The sequence below is a fragment of the Delphinapterus leucas genome, unplaced genomic scaffold (assembly GCF_059928025.1).
Source record: "Delphinapterus leucas isolate spDelLeu-1000000601 "Yukka" unplaced genomic scaffold, BTC_Dleu_Yukka2 spDelLeu_asBTCV2_sq57, whole genome shotgun sequence".
Classification (NCBI taxonomy): Eukaryota; Metazoa; Chordata; class Mammalia; order Artiodactyla; family Monodontidae; genus Delphinapterus; species Delphinapterus leucas.
The window spans coordinates 1,666,921-1,683,374 of record NW_028322266.1 but is presented as its reverse complement, the minus strand read 5'-3'; the positions used below and the strand labels follow the sequence as shown (position 1 = coordinate 1,683,374).

The following is a 16,454-nucleotide window of genomic DNA, read 5'->3' as shown; positions in this document are numbered from 1 at the left end:
ATTTTAATATAAATGATCAATAGAAAATCATATTCCATGGGCATCATGAATGAGTCAACAAATTTATTTGGCTTACTCTAAATAAATATTTCTTAAATGTCACATTTGCACAGCATTAAAAGTTTTAAGCAAATACTCGTGAAGCATGCCCCTGTGACACTGATGATTGAATATATTGTCTCTTTCTAATGAAGAAAACAGTGTAGTTGCCAACTTTATATGAACTAAGGGAACTTCTCTGACCACATGAGATGTCATTTCAAAATAGATTTCCTTTGGAAGGATGATATTATGCTAAAATAATATGAGATTTATTTTTATTGCCCACTAAAGAACTAAGGAAAATACAGTGCCATGGAAATTGTTATTTTAATGCTGTATTCAAAAGAATAAAAGTTAAATATAGAACTTTGAATTGCTTTTCTTCTCTCCTCACTGGTACTATATGTTCGTATTCTGGAGATTGGGAAATTCAACTTCACACAACACATCCAGCTAATGAGATTGCAGAAACATTGTGCTCTCCATCATTTCCTTATCAGTGACAGTCCATTAAAAGCTGTAACCCAATGAAGTGAATTTCAGTTTTAAAGTTTTGCATTCTGAAAACGGTCTTCCCAAGACCATTAATAGATAAGATGGATGCCACATTTGTTGACAGTTCAAGATACTTTTACCCTACTAGAACTGTTTTGAAACCAACAGACCTATTATCTTCTTTTACAAAGAAATTTTATAGTGCTATTTTAGTGAATTGCAAAACTCTGAAGGAAATTTTACTTTTATTTACCTGTGTTTTTGTTTCCTTACACAATGCAGTAAAATATGTACAATGTGTGTTTGTAGTCTACATTTGAATTGCATCCTTTCAGAAAAATTGAATAGGTCTACTAAAAGCAATTTTCCTTTCGAGTGTGGCATGCTTTGTCCTTCTGAGAACAGAAAGATGATGATTTATTCCTGGATTCTTAATAGTTTTGGTTGCAATAAGTTAGTCATGATCACAATTGAATGTCAGGATTGTAAAATAATCAAAACAGCCTTTCCAAACTTAGTGTGGAGAAACTGAACAAATGCAAGCACAAAGATATGACTTCACCTCCTGACAAAGGAGGAGGAGGAGATTCCTGCCCAGACTGATGTCCCAAAGAAACAACCATGATTGTGAGGCATGGCATCCAGGGGGAGTTAAAGTCTTACTATTTTAGGTAATTTTTAAAATTGAAAATGTGTACAAGTTTCCTTCCATGAATGTAGTTAGAACATGTCAAAAAAGAACGGAATTCAACTCTCTGAATTCAGTCTCAGACGTTTCAGAAAATAGTAGGGATAGTCACCTGAAGCAATTAGGCTTTTGAGAAGAATGGCATATGGGCCACTGCTCTAGCTGTCCCTGAATGGGGACTGGAGACAAGGGCACAAATCTAGGTTTCTGGAGCTGCCCAATCAATAACTAGTGCCTTTGAAATATAAAATTCAGGAAACAATCAATGCATACTTAGGATTATTTGGTGATACAAAAAGTGCAGAAATAAATATGCCTGGAGATGGAGATACAGCTACTGATCTACAGTGCACAGAAAACTGGATACACTGAGTAGAGTGACAAATACATGGTGTGCTGAAGAGAAGAGCTGTGTTGTCCTGTCAGGTACTGAGATTAAAATCTGTTTACAAAAAATAAATAAATAAGAAAAAAAATCTGTTTACAACATTCAGCAAAAGAGGGTTGGCTCCCTTTGGAAATTTATTTGTACTTCAAAGGATGCTAAATAGAAACAGGATCGAAGATATGTTTGAAAGAAATATGCTGTATTTGAAGTGGAATCATCTCCCATCTTTAGTGAAAATAGCTCCATAATATCCCAGAAGCCAGGAGCACTATAGAGAGATTGTTTGGGTGGAATTACCAAATACACTTACTTACATTAAATTAATATCAATAGTAGTCAATACACTTTGATCATTTTCTATATATAGTAGTATACTTTATGTGGCTTATGTTATTAATCTATGAGGAGTCACTCAATGTTTGTCAACGTCACAAATTAATAAATTGAGTTTAATACAGATTAGGTATCTTTTCTCAAGATTATGAAACTAGAAAGCATCAGAATAAGAGTTTTCAAACCCTTATTTAGCAAGGCAGTATATACTTCCGAATGCATATGATTAAGAAACAAGTTATCTCATACTTTATGTATATGTTATTTGATACTAAGAGACTCAGTCAGTCCTTCTGAGGGTACAGGTAACGGTAAACGCTTTTTCTTTCCACCCAAAAGCTTCAGATAAAATGTTTTTCAGTGAATTGACTGTAAATAAAATTTTAATTTTATCTTAACAATATGCTAGAAAGATAGTTTTAAAAGCTTTTCATAATTCAAGATGATTTATATAATTTATATAATGTTCACATTAATTAAAACATGGTAACTGGGGTATACGTATGGATAATTAGATTAAGTTGGTAAACTAAATATTCTGTCTAACATAGATTATAAATTTGAGTGGACAAGAAAAATATGTTGCAATATCCATTTGAGCAACAGCAGCTTCTTAGTACAAACACCATGCTTAATATAACTATCCCTAGATATAAGTGAAAAATATCAATTATCACAGTTTTGCTTTTTGCTTTTTTTAGTAAACAAAAGAGATATTAAGTTTCAGAATGATGAGCTCAACTTTCTTATTCCATGTGTCATTAGGATGTGGTATATAAATATTCTCCAACTTTGCTCTATATCTTCACAACAAAGTGCAATGATAAACTAATGCTTTGCAATCTGAAAATTCCATTTGTCACTTTTTTCCTCTAAGGGTGTCAGATTGAAAAACCTTTCTGATTTATGATCTGTGCTTCAATTACAGTTGAATTCAAGACTACATGAAAGAACTTGGTGCTGACAGTATTCAGTTTTCACATGGATATGGTTTTCCAAGACACCATAGTTTTCTGCTCCTTGTCCTTACTCATCTGTCTACTTGCCTCTTAGATTAAATATTTTCAACAAATATGCTTATTTGAAAGGGTCTTGTTTGAATTTTAATGTTATTATTTTGCTGCCCCATTTATACCTTATACTTAAATAAATTGCTACTCCCCACTGCTGTAGCTTGTTACAAAGTCTCCATTGTGGATTACAAAAATGTTTCATAATATCTGACCCTGAGGTGGCTAACATGATTCCAACACAGTATCTACAGGATAAATCCAAGCACCTCAAGGATAGATAGGTGTAGAAAGATCAAGTTAACAAAAACTAACACTTATAATATGAAAAAAAAAACTAGAACAACATGCAGTGCTTAACAAATAATGTACTGAGAAGAATATGAATATTACAATGTCTATATTTGTTGTCACTCACATAGAAGTATGGTGTTATCATTAGTCATTGAATTAGCCTAGCTAGATTTTGATGGCTAAGAACACTCTCCAAATAGGCATCTTGATTTTTTCCACTGAGATGGGATTGGAATTTCAGTTCTCCAACTAAGAGATGTTTTATATCAACCCAACTTGACATAATTAGCCAATTCTCAATTTAATGTGTCATCCAATCTCTCCCCACTGATGTTCATAAATTTTGTATACACTCTGATTTCATTGGATTATTCATTATTTTTGACTTGACTCTCTATTCCAAGGGAAAAATAAAAGGTTTTGTAGTACATTATAGTAGTTGCTAGATCATATACCTAAATTTTAGCTTCTTTTCACATTTATAATCATAAATCTATTAAATTAATTTCCAGAACATTTTGAAATATAGCTGGATTGAGATACACATTCTTGTCATGTTTAGATACGTCTGTTGGTACTTATGCTTTCTTTGAATTTTATTAAACATTGAATTGATTTTATCAAGTATAAAAATATATTCTCTCTTAAGATTTAATTGCTATTTACTAGTGATATTTGAGATTTGCTTTTTTTAAAATAATGCAAGTCAGTCTGTGGTTTGACACAGTAAAGTCCATTTCAACTTATAGCCCAGAACTATTTAAATAATATGAGAATTCGTTGATTTTAGGTATATGAAAATTTCCTTTCTAAAGACCTGTGATTCTTGTACCTTTCAACATGGTAGTTTTTGTAGATCTTTTAAAAAATTTCTTCATTATTATGGTACTATTCAGTATTCTTCTCATATATTCATCAATGATGCTAATGTATCTTAATATAAATAATCAATTTTATTTAGTAATTAAATAAATTACCATAGAATTATTTTTAAAATACCTTATGATTTTACAACATTTATATTAGGAGTCATCAAGCTCTAAGATATTTTTCCTGAAGAGATCTGGCAAGATTTTATATAAATTTTGAGTAAATGCTTATTTTTGCCTTTTTTCTACTTTATTTCATATTCACACCACAATAATGACTCTTCTAATTTAAAATATAAACCATAGAGATTTCCTTAAAGGTGGCAGGGGAGGACTGGAACTGTCAAAGACAGAGTGACAGGTGGGGTTGGGAATAAGTGAACGGTCTTGACAGACTCAAAGTTGCTGGCAGCTTGGAACTGCACCTGGTAGGACAGTGGATGGATCTTGCAACTGTACACTTTGGACATAAACTGGTTAGTGGGCTGCTTGGGCCGGCATTCAGCATGCACCATGAAGAGCAATGTGAGGGAAACTGGTACCCAAGTAGGGGCCTTCTGTGTGGTGCTGTCTCAATGGTGTCTTAGGTGTGGAATTGTCCATGCACTTGGGGCAGTAGAGCTTCACCAGGGCCTCACCTGGGGTGTCAGAAAGGCTATTGGAAAGCATTGGCTTGTTCTCACAGTGCACATGGGGCAGTAGCCGAACTCTCCCTGCTGGTACTTTTCCAACATCTGGGTGGTGCCATGGTTTGTGAGGATATAGGTGGTCTGGGTGAACCCATACAGCATCTTGGCTGACTGCTTAATCAGGGTTCTCTGGTTGGGGTTGTCTTCGAGCTCTTCATCAGGCTCCAGGTCCAAGATCATGTCTAGAGCTTGTCTACAGTGAGGCACCTGCTCATTGAGTTGACTGAGATTAAATTTGTCCTGGATGGAGTCTTCATCCACTTCACAGAAGAATTCATAGTCATGGAGCCCACAGAACCAGTATAAATAACACTTCCTGATGTTTAAATCATTTTTTTTTAATTTGTCATTTATTTTTCCTTACTGATTTCCTGATGCTTCTTTGTAATTTTGCTTTCTTGAGTGATCATAAAAGTCTTTGAAAGTTAGGGGTCTTTTTTTTCTTTTGTTTTGCAAAGCATGCCATGATTAAAATGTGTTTCTACTTATTTTAATGAATTAATAAAAATATGGGAATGATATTTTTAATTTCTATGTACTTTTAAGTGTTTATTGAACATAGTATCGGTAAAGACTAGTAACCACATCAAAAGAGTTCAGCTCAATGGATTGATTTCACATGTCAGAAGATACCTGCTTAGTCAGACTCAGATCAAAAACAGAATACCAATAACCTAGCACATTCTCATCTCAGTAAAAACTGTTCCAGTTAACTGCTCTCATGACTTCTAAAACCAGAGATTCGTCCTGTCTTTTTTTGTACTTAGTATTGATAAATTATGCATTATGCACATTATAGACGATCAATTCCCATTGTGTGAGTATTCCACAATTTTCACGGCTTCTCCTATGAGTGGATATTTACGTGGGTAGCACCCAGTTTGGGCTTACAAATAATGCTATAATGAATATTCTAGTGCATGCCTTTCAGTGAACTTATGAATGCATTCCTGTTGGGTTTAGGTATATATATAGGAGTGGAGCTGATTATCTTTGGAACTGTGTATCTTCAGCTTTTGTAAATACTGCAGTTTTTCGAACTGTCCTTATGCTTGAGGTTTTTTTTTTTCTATTGATACCAATTTTTTTTAGTACATCTTTATTGGAGTATAATTGCTTCACAATACCATGTTTCTGTTGCACAACAAAGCAAATCAGCCGTATGCATACACATGTCCCCATGTCCCCTCCCTCTTAAGCCTCCCTCCCATCCTCCCTATCCCACCCTTCTAGGTCACCTCAAAGCACCGAGCTGATCTCCCTGTGCTATGCTGCTTCTTCCCACCAGCCAACTGTTTTACATTCGGGAGTGTATATACATCAATGCTACTCTCACTTTGCCCCAGCTTCCCCCTCCCACCCCACGTCATCAAGTCCATTTTCTATGTCTACCTCTTTATTCCTGCCCTGCAACTAGGTTCATCAGTACTATTTTTTTTTAGATTCCATATATATGCATTAACATATGGTGACATACTTCACTCTGTATGACAGACTCTAGGTCCACCCACCTCACTACAAATAACTCAATTTAGTTCCTTTTTATGGCTGAGTAATATTCCATTGTATATATGTGCCACATCTTCTTTATCCATTCCTCTGTTGATGGACACTTAGGTTGGTTCCATGTCCTGGCTATTGTAAATAGTGCTGCAATGAACATTGGGGTGCATGTCTCTTTTTGAATTATGGTTCTCTCAGAGTATATGCCCAATAGTGGGATTGCTAGGTCATATGGTAGTTCTTTTTTTAGTTCTTTAAGGACTCTCCATACTGTTTTCCATAGTTGTTGGATCAATTTACATTCCCACCAACAGTGCAGGAGGGCTCCCTTTTCACCACACCCTTTCCAGCATTCATTGTTTCTAGATTTTTTGATAATGGCCATTCTGACTGGCGTGAGGTGATACCTCATTGTAGTTTTGATTTGCATTTCTCTAATAATTAGTGATGTTGAGCATCTTTTCATGTGCCTTTTGGCCAACTGTATGTCTTCCTTGGTGAAATGTCTATTTAGGTCTTCTGCCCACTTTTTAACTGGATTGCTTGCTTGTTTGCTATTGAGCTGCATGAGCTATTTGTATATTTTGGAGATTAATCCTTTGTTGTTTTATTTGCAAATATTTTCTCCCATTCGGAGGGTTGTCTTTTTGTCTTGTTTATGGTTTCCTTTGCTGTGCAAAAGCTTTTAAGTTTAATTAAGTCCCATTTGTTTATTTTTGGTTTTATTTCTGTTACTCTAGGAGGTGGGTCAAAAAAGTTCTTCCTGTGGTTTATGTCAGAGTGTTTTTCCTATGTTTTCCTCCAAAAGTTTTATAGTGTCTGGTCTTACATTTAAGTCATTAATCCATTTGGAGTTTATTTTTGTGTATGGTGTTAGGTAGTGTTCTAATTTCATTCTTTTACATGTAGTTCTCCAGTTTTCCCAGCACCACTTATTGAAGAGGCTGTCTTTTCTCCATTGTATGTTCTTGCCTCCTTTGTCATAAAACAGGTGTCCATATGTGCATGGATTTATCTCTGGTCATTCTGTCCTGTACCATTGATCTATATTTGTTTTTGTGCCAGTACCTTACTGTCTTGATTACTGTAGCTTTGTGGTATAGTTTGAAGTCAGGGAGCCTAATTCCTCCAACTCCATTTTTTTTTTCTCAAGCTTGCTTTGGCTATTTGGGGTCTTTTGTGTTTCCATATGAATTGTAAGATTTTTTGTTCCAATTCTGTGAAGAATGCCATTGGTAGTTTGATAGGGATTACACTGAATCTGTAGATGGTTTAGGCTATATCGTCATTTTCACAATATTGATTCTTCCAATCCAAGAACATGGTATATTTCTCCAACTGTTTTTTGTCATCTTTGGTTTCTTTCATCAGTGTTTTACAGTTTTCTGAGTACAAGTCTTTTGCCTCCTTAGGCAGGTTTATTCCTAGGTATTTTATTCTTTTTGCTGTAGTGGTAAATGGGAGTGTTTCCTTAATTTCTCTTTCTGATTTTTTGTTGGTGGTGTGTAGGAATGCCAGAGATTTCTGTGCATTAATTTTGTATCCTGCAACTTTATCAAACTCATTGATTAGTTCTAGTAGTTTTCTGGTGGTATCTTTAGGATTTTCTATGTATAGCATCATGTTATCAGCAAAGAGTGACGGTTTTAATCCTTATTTTTCCAGTTTGTATTTCTTTTTTTTCTCTGATTGCCATGGCTAGGACTTCCAAAACTATGATGAATAAGAGTGGCAAGAGTGGACATCCTTCTCTTGTTCATGATCCTAGTGGAAATGCTTTCAGCTTTTCACCATTGAGTATGATGCTTGCTGTGGGTTTGTCATATATGGACTTTATTATGTTGAGGTAGGTTCCCTCTATGCCCACTTTCTGGAGGGTTTTTATAATAAATTGGTGTTGAATTTTGTCAGAAGCTTTTTCTGCATCTACTGAGATGATCATATTGTTTTTATTCCTTAAATTGTTAATGTGGTGTATCACATTGATTGATCTGCATATATTGAAGAATCCTTGCATCCCTGGGATAAATCCCACTTGATCATGGTGTGTGATCCTTTTAATGTGCTGTTGGATTCTGTTTGCTAGTGTTTTGTTCAGGATTTTTACATCTCTGCTCATCAGTGATATTGGCCTGTAGTTTTCATTTTTTGTGATACCTTTTTCTGGTTTTGGTATCAGGGTGCTGGTGGCTTCGTATAATGAATTTGGGAGTGTTTCTCCCTCAGCAATTTTTTGGAAGAGTTTGAGAAGGATTGGTGTTTGCTCTTCTCTAAATGTGCTCTTCTCTAAATGTTTGATAGAATTCACCTGAGAAGCCATCTTGTCCTGGACATTTTTTTGTTGGAAGATTTTTAATTATGGTTTCAATTTCATTACTTGTCATAGGTCTATTCATATTTTCTAATCCTTCCTGGTTCAGTCTTGGAAAATTGTACCTTTCAAAGAATTTGTCCATTTCTTCACGGTTGTCCATTTTATTGGCATATGGTTGTTTGTAGTAGTCTCTTATAATCCTTTGTATTTCTGCAGTGTCAGTTGTGATTTCTCCTTTTTCATTTCTAATTTTATTGATTTGTGTCCCCTCCCTCTTTTTCTTGATGATTCTGTCTAAGGGTTTATCAATTTTGTTTATCTTCTCAAAGAACCAGCTTTTAGTTTTATTGATCTTTGCTATTGTTTTCTTCATTTCTATTTCATTTATTTCTGCTCTGATCTTTATGATTTCTTTCCTTCCTCTGACTTTGGGTTTTCTTTGCTCTTCTTTCTTTAGTTGTCTTAAAAGTAACATTAGATTGTTTATGTGAGATTTTTCTTGTTTCTTGAGGTGAGATTGAATTGCTGTAAACTTCCCTCTTAGAACTGCTTTTGCTGTGATGCATAGGTTTTGGGTCATTGTGTTTTCATTGTCATTTGTTTCTATGTATTTTTTTATTTCTTCTTTGATTTCTTCAGTGATCTCTTGGTTATTTAGGAGCGCACTGTTTAACTTCCATGTTTTTTTGTGGTTTTTACAGGTTTTTTCCTGTAATTGATTTCCAATCTCATAGTGTTGTGGTCAGAAAAAATGCTTAATAGGTTTCAATTTTCTTAAATTTACCGAGGCTTGATTTGTGACCCAAGATGTGATCTATCCTGGAGAATGTTCCATGAGCACTTGAGAATAAAGTGTATTCCATCACTTTTGGGTGGAATGTTCTATAAATATCAATTAGATCTATGTGGTCTATTATGTCATTTAAAGTTTGTGTTTCCTTATTAATTTTCTGTCTGGATAATCTGTCCATTGGTGTAAGTGAGGTGTTAAAGTCCCCTACTATTATTTTGTTACTGTTGATTTTTCCTTTCATGGTTGATAGCATTTGCCTTATGTATTGAAGTGCTCCTATGTTGGGTGCATAAACGTTTATAATTGTTATATCTTCTTTTTGGACTGATCCTTTGATTATTATGGAATGTCCCTCCTTATCTCTTGGAACAGTCTTTATTTTAAAGTCTATTTTATCTGATACAAGTATTGCTACTCCAGCTTTCTTTTGATTTCCATTTGCATGGAATATCTATTTCCATCCCTTCACTTTCAGTCTGTATGTGTCCCTAGGACTGAATTGGGTCTCTTGTAGGCAGCATATATATGGGTCTTTTTTTGTATCCATTCAGCCAGTCCGTGTCCTTTGGTTGCAGCATTTAGTTTATTTACTTTCAAGGTTATTATTGATATGTATGTTCCTATTACCATTTTCTTAATTGTTTTCGGTTTGTTTTTGTGGGTCTTTTTCTTCTCTTTGTGTTTCCTGCTTAGGGAAGTTTCTTTAGCATTTGTTGTAAACTGTTTTCATGGTGCTGAATTCCCTTAGCTTTGGTTTGTCTGAAAAGCTTTTGACTTCTCCATCAAACCTGAATTAAATCCTTGCTGGGTACAGTAATCTTGGTTGTAGGTTTTTTTCTTTCATCACTTTAAGTATATCCTGCCACTCCCTTCTGGCTTGCAGGGTTTCCACTGAAAAATCAGCTGATAACCTTACGGGGATTCCTTTGTATATTATTTTTTTGTTTTTCTCTTGCTGTTTTAATATTTTTCTTTGCATTTAATTTTTGTTAATTTGATGAATATGTGTACTGGTGTATTTTTCCTAGGTTTTATCCTGTATTGGGACTCTCTGTGCTTCCTGGATTTGGGTGACTCTTTCCTTTCCCATGTTAAGGAAGTTTTCCACTATAATCTCTTCAAATATTTTCTCAGACCATTTGTTTTTCTCTTCTTCTTCTGGGACGCCTATAATTTGAATGTTGGTGCATTTAGTATTGTCCCAGTGGTCTCTGAGATTGTCTTCAATTCTTTTCATTCTTTTTTTCTTTATTTTTCTCCTCAGCAGTTATTTCCACCATTTTGCCTTCCAGCTCACTTATTCATTCTTCTGCTTCCGCTATTCTTTTACTGATTCCTTCTAGTGTGTTTTTCATTTCAGTTATTGTGTTGTTCATCTCTGTTTGTTTGTTCTTTAGTTCTTCTAGGTCTTTGTTAAACACTTCTTGTATTTTCTCAATCCGTGCTTCCATTCTATTTCTGAGATTCTGAATCATCTTTGCTATCATTACTCTGAATTCTTTTTCAGGTAGATTGCCTATTTCCTTTTCATTTACTTGGTCTTGTAGGTTTTTACCTTGCTCCTTCAACTGTGACATATTTTTTTGCCATCTCATTTTTTTTTTTTTTAATGAGTAGGTTGTGTTCCTGTTTTACTGGTTGTTTGGCCTGAGGCTTCCAACACTAGAGTTTGTAGGCTATTGAGTAGAGATGGTCTTTGTGCTGAGATGAGGACCTCTGGGAGACCTCACTCTGAAGAATATTCCCTGGAGTCTGAGGTTCTCTGTTAGTCCAGTGGTTCAGACTCAGAGCTCCCATTGCAAGAGCTTCCGCCCGACCCTGAGGTCACGAATCAAGATCCCACAAGCCATGTTGGGCAGCAAAAAAAAGAAAAAAACAAAGAACAGTAACAAAGTAAAAATAAAATTAGACTAGGAAACTAACAGATTTATTAGAAAAAATGTAAAAATAAAAATATATATGAATCAACAACTGGAATGTACATCAGTACCCTGTAGCAAAAAAGAGGAGGAGGGAAAAGGAAAAAAAAAAAAGGTGGGGGAGAGAAGGCCTTGGCTGTGGAGAGCAATGCCTAAGTAAGGGTGAGGTTTGGGTGGTGTATGGGGCCAATGCTCAGGACCCACAAGGCTGGAAAACGTCCTGAGGGCTGTGGGGGGTGGGGCTTATACTCAAGGAACAGTAGGAACCCAGGCGTGCCACCCGCCCCTGGTCTCAGAGGGTAGGGGACCTCACCTGGGAGCCCAGCAGGGGCAGAGCAAATGCCCTCCTCTCCTCTCCTGCTCCTCTGGTCTGGGGTCTGGGAGGGTCCCTCCTGCCTGCCTCTCTGATCTCCCAGGCCTCTCTCCTATGTCCCCAGGACCAATACGGTAGGGGGAAAAGGGGGCCTTGGAGGTCAGGGGACCAGCCTGTGGTCTCAGCAGGCTCCCTGTGCCCAAGTGAGTAGGGTAATCACCCTCTGCTCCTCTCCTGATCCTCCTGGATGGCCCCTCCTATCTGCCACTCCTGATCTCCCCAGCCTCCCTCCTATGTCCTCAGGACCCATGTGGCCTGGATGGGGCTTTGAGGGGAGGGGGAATTGGCTTGGGAACTCAGCAGGCTCCCCGGCCCGAGGGACGCCAATCCTGTCTGGGCTCCACTTCTCCCCCATCGGTCTGCCTACATCCTACTCGTTCACTCTGAGGTTCCTCCTGTCTCCTTGGGGGTCAGAGTCCCCTACCAGTGGCTGGCAGACACCCTAGTTGTGGGGAGAAGCTAACTCTGCGTGTTCCCACACCGCCATCTTGACTCCTCCCCTGTGCTTGAGTTTTGAGGTACATAATTTACTTTGATATTTATAAGAAATCTAAAAACTCAGCTTTTATTTTCCTATTTACACAAACTTTCAGAAATGTGTGTTTTAACTTCAAAATATTTTATCACATTTTGTTATAATTACTAGTTTTATAACATTGTGGCAAGAAAATGTGATGTAAACCCTTATAATTTATCTGTTTTCAAGTGTGTTGCAATTTATTTTAAAATGTCCAAAGTATGTTGGAAAAATAGGAGGCAGAAAGTGGATAGAGTGAGAACATAGTTACATAGAAAGAACAGTCTACAGTTTAGTAGTTAAATGACCTCAATTTCCTTTTTCTATTATCTTCTTGTTATGTTGAAATTTTTTCCTTTTTCATACTATCATTGATTTCTTATTAACTTCTTTTTTACCTTCTTATCATTTTTTTCTAACACTCAATGGTTTCAGACTAATCATATCCCTAATTTAGACTGGTATATTTGTAAATATCAATTGACATTTCTCTCATTCTTCATCACTTTTTAAATAGTTTTTGTGTATAATTATTTTTTTTAACATTTTTATCAAACATTTGGGTAATTTGTTTCTCTCTGAATACATGTAGTTATCGCATCTTTAAAACTCAGACTTTATACTTTGCTTTTGATTCAGGAATTTAACCAAAAAAAGAATTATTGCTGTGACATTTATAATCATATTAATGTTTCTTGTTGTCTTAGGGCCTCTAGTGTGGCTGTAATTTTTAGATTTTGTTTTTTACTTTCTTAGCAGTATTTTTTAATCTCACCTAAACCCATTTTTGCCTCATTATTCCTTTTTCATTCCAGCCTGTTCTTCCCATCTAATTAGTTATTGCTGTTTTATAGACATTATGTATTTTTATGTGATTATGACAACAAAAGTTTTCCTGAAATTCCTCCTAGGTCATTGAGTGTTTTTTTGACACATATGTACTGGGCTCCTATTTTCCAAAAATGATTCTAGGTCTTGGGGACTGATCAACTAGCAAGGAAAACTTGAGTTCTTGCACTTGAGGAACTTGAATTCTGGCAGGGGCAAGGGAGGCAATCAATAAAATATTTGGAAAATAAAAGAATAAACATAGTAGATAAAAATTCATGTTATGAAAAAAATCTAACAGGCCAAGAGTTTTCATAGTACATTGGGGCAGTTGATGTGGAGTGGTCAGGCGTGGCCTCTGTGAGGAATGAAATTGAAGGAGTAAGCCAGGCGATTATGTGGGGAAAGCCATTTCCAGACAAAGAAATATCCTGTGCAAAAGACTTAAGTCAGGTCTAGTACAAAATACATCTTCTCACCATTGGAAAAATATTACTTTCATGTACATTTGCATCTTTACACTGTCAAAGTATCATTATTTAGTTTAATACAGTCTTTGCTCCAATTATCACAAACAAATGTAGAAATGCATTATCTCTTCTTTGGATGAACTTAATCTGGATACTTTATCAGAATATTTTAAGGTATATCATGAGCTACAATTTGTTAATATAAAACTTAAAGAGCCAGTTAAAAAATATGAAGTTGATTTTTTTATCATTAATTTAGAACAATTTTACATGCTTCCAATTAATTTAGAGATTACCAAAAAAAGGGCATTTAAAAAGCATTTGATCTTCAGAAAACCTTTACTAAGTAATTATAAGCTCTTAAGATCACTTTCCTTTAGGGCTTCCCTGGTGGCACAGTGGTTGAGAGTCCGCCTGCCGATGCAGGGGACACATGTTCGTGCCACGGTCCGGGAAGATCCCACATGCCGCGGAGTGGCTAGGCCCGTAAGCCATGGCCGATGAACCTGCGTGTCCAGAGCCTGTGCTCCACAACGGGAGAAGCTGCAACAGTGAGAGGCCTGCGTACTGCCAAAAAAAAAAAAATCACTCTCCTTTGAAAAGGAAAGCATGTGTTCTTTTGTTTTTCATTCTGGGCAAAAGAAGTTTGCTCAATATTTTCCAAAATAAATATTTCTAGATGCACAGTAAGTTAGCAAAAGACGAGAATTTGAGCTATGTAAATTTTGAAAATTTTAGTGGATTATGTTTGTCACTAATTTCTAGTACTGACTCCTCTCACTAGATCTTTTTAGAACTGTATTTAGTTTTTTGCTGTTGTTGTTTCTTTTTTTTTTTTTTTTTTGCATATTGCCTTTATTTTGCAGAAAATGTTTTGCTCATTGTCTTTGGCTATTTTTTTCAGAAGAAAAATATTGCCATTGTATGTTTAACAATACAAGAGGCAATTACATATGCTCAAAATAAACGCATTCTATTGGGCAGAACAGTGAAATTTCCATTTCAGTTAAAGTCTGTTGTCCTCAACTATGAATTTATTATTTTGTCCCTAACAGCTTAACTATAAGTATGATAGCTGTCACAAAAGGGACCTGAAAACTACTCTGAAGAAACAAGAAATGCAATTGAAAGTATGCTTTTTATTTCACTAAATAAGACGAGTTGAGTTTATTAATTCTAGTGTGTCAAATCTTCTATATTCTGTAAGAGACACAAACAAATAAGTTTCTGGATCTTAGCAAACAAAATTTTATTATGATCAAGTAATGGTGATTTAATAGTCCAACTGAGTTTTGTTTCCATACTTAAATTCATCTGTAGCATACAAACACAACATAGGACTACACTTGTGTTGCAGATGATGGGTGGGGTTATTTTTTTGATGAACAACAGAACATATATTGCTTTTCATATTTTAAAGTGAAGTTAATAAGATTTTTTTTTCTTTCTTGACCTATGAGACTGTCATTTTGTACCTAGATCAAATCCTGAGTAAAAGTGGTAGACATAAAAAAAAAATAGTGTATATTTTAAGGAAAGGCTTTGGTTTACATGGAAGGTGGTGACAGGGATATCCATGAGGTTATGAGGCCAAAGTGTGATATTGGCTGTCAGGAATATCTGTGGCCAGGACATGGTTCTTATAGAGTGAGAATCCTGAGGAGAAGGGACCTGAGATTATTTGGGTAAGATAGTGTTCACTGGGAAGGACTGGACTCCCAGCCCATTAGGTAGCTATGCTGTCTGAGACCCTGGTGTGAAGGTGCTCTGCTAGCTGACCACAGGTTGGGGTACTGATGCAGTCCTGTTGTGCTCAGGAGTAACATGATAGTATGTACACACATGCTGAGGCTGGGCTAAGTTCATGGGATCAGATCATGGACAACTTGCAAATGAATTGTCAGAATAGGTTGGAGAATTTTTCCAATGAGTGTATGGGCTAAGTATGAGCTTGTCCAAGTGGGGAGGAGTCCTAGGCACAGCTTTGAGGACAGGGACAGGGATGTGTGAACTGTGGTTCCTCAGCATAGAGCATTTTTCACAGCCATGGGTGGAGAAAAGTGAGACAGGACCTCCAAACTGAGGATGGGGGTTGACAGCAGATAGGAGGAACTGAGTCCGGGGATAAGCTACTTCCATTAGTAATACCCAGGTTGCTGTTTGTCTCTGGGTTCTTCCATCTTATCTTTGTGATCCCTGCTTCTTTTTGCATCACAGCAAGCCCTTGCAAATGAGTTGTATTTAGTTTTAAGAGCTGTAATCTCTTTCTGGTAAGCCTTGACAGATATGCATTGAGTCTTGAGAATGCCATGGCTAGTAGTCATCCCCTGTAGACCCTCAACTCATACTATATGAATTTAGAGCTTTTATTTATGTAAGAAGTTTCATATGCACATATGAATTGGACTGACCCCCCAGGCACCCACTCTCTGTTCACACACTTCCAGAAGTGGTTGCTCTCCATCACAAAATCCAAGATAAAACAACACATGGTGTTCGGGTCCAGGCCAGCCATACTCAATTTCAGCACTGGGAGCATCCTCCTGCTGTTATTGGTGACCATCACCTGGTTGGTGAGCTCTCTGAAGTGCAGCCATATCTAACTTTTCTTGGTTGACACTGGGGTCACCCTTCTCCCTGCCAGCCTGTAGCTCTCACTTCAAGGAGCTCAGCTGGTGGTCCACTCTATTGCAGGCTATTCTACAAGTTCCGGACGCCGAGGGAGATTGTCCTCTTGCTGACCCTTCCTCATGGCCCTCCAACCCAGACTTACTTACCCAAGAGCCATATTTAACTCCTTTCAACAGCCACTCTTCCAAGAAAAGGAGCAGCAAAGGTCCACAGTTCCCAGGCAGAGACCTGTGAGGAGAAGACTTGAAGGTAGGGGAGGGGCAGAGGGGTGAAGAAAGAGGATATTCCCCTTGAACTC

At 36.6% G+C, this 16,454-nt stretch overlaps 2 pseudogenes; both read right to left on the bottom strand.

Annotated features, from left to right (window-relative positions):
• The window catches only part of LOC149743903 (casein kinase II subunit beta-like), a 17,360-nt pseudogene extending 12,192 nt beyond the window's left edge, over positions 1–5,168 (bottom strand).
• Positions 5,084–16,454, bottom strand: part of LOC149743902 (T-box transcription factor T-like) — a 23,043-nt pseudogene continuing 11,672 nt past the window's right edge.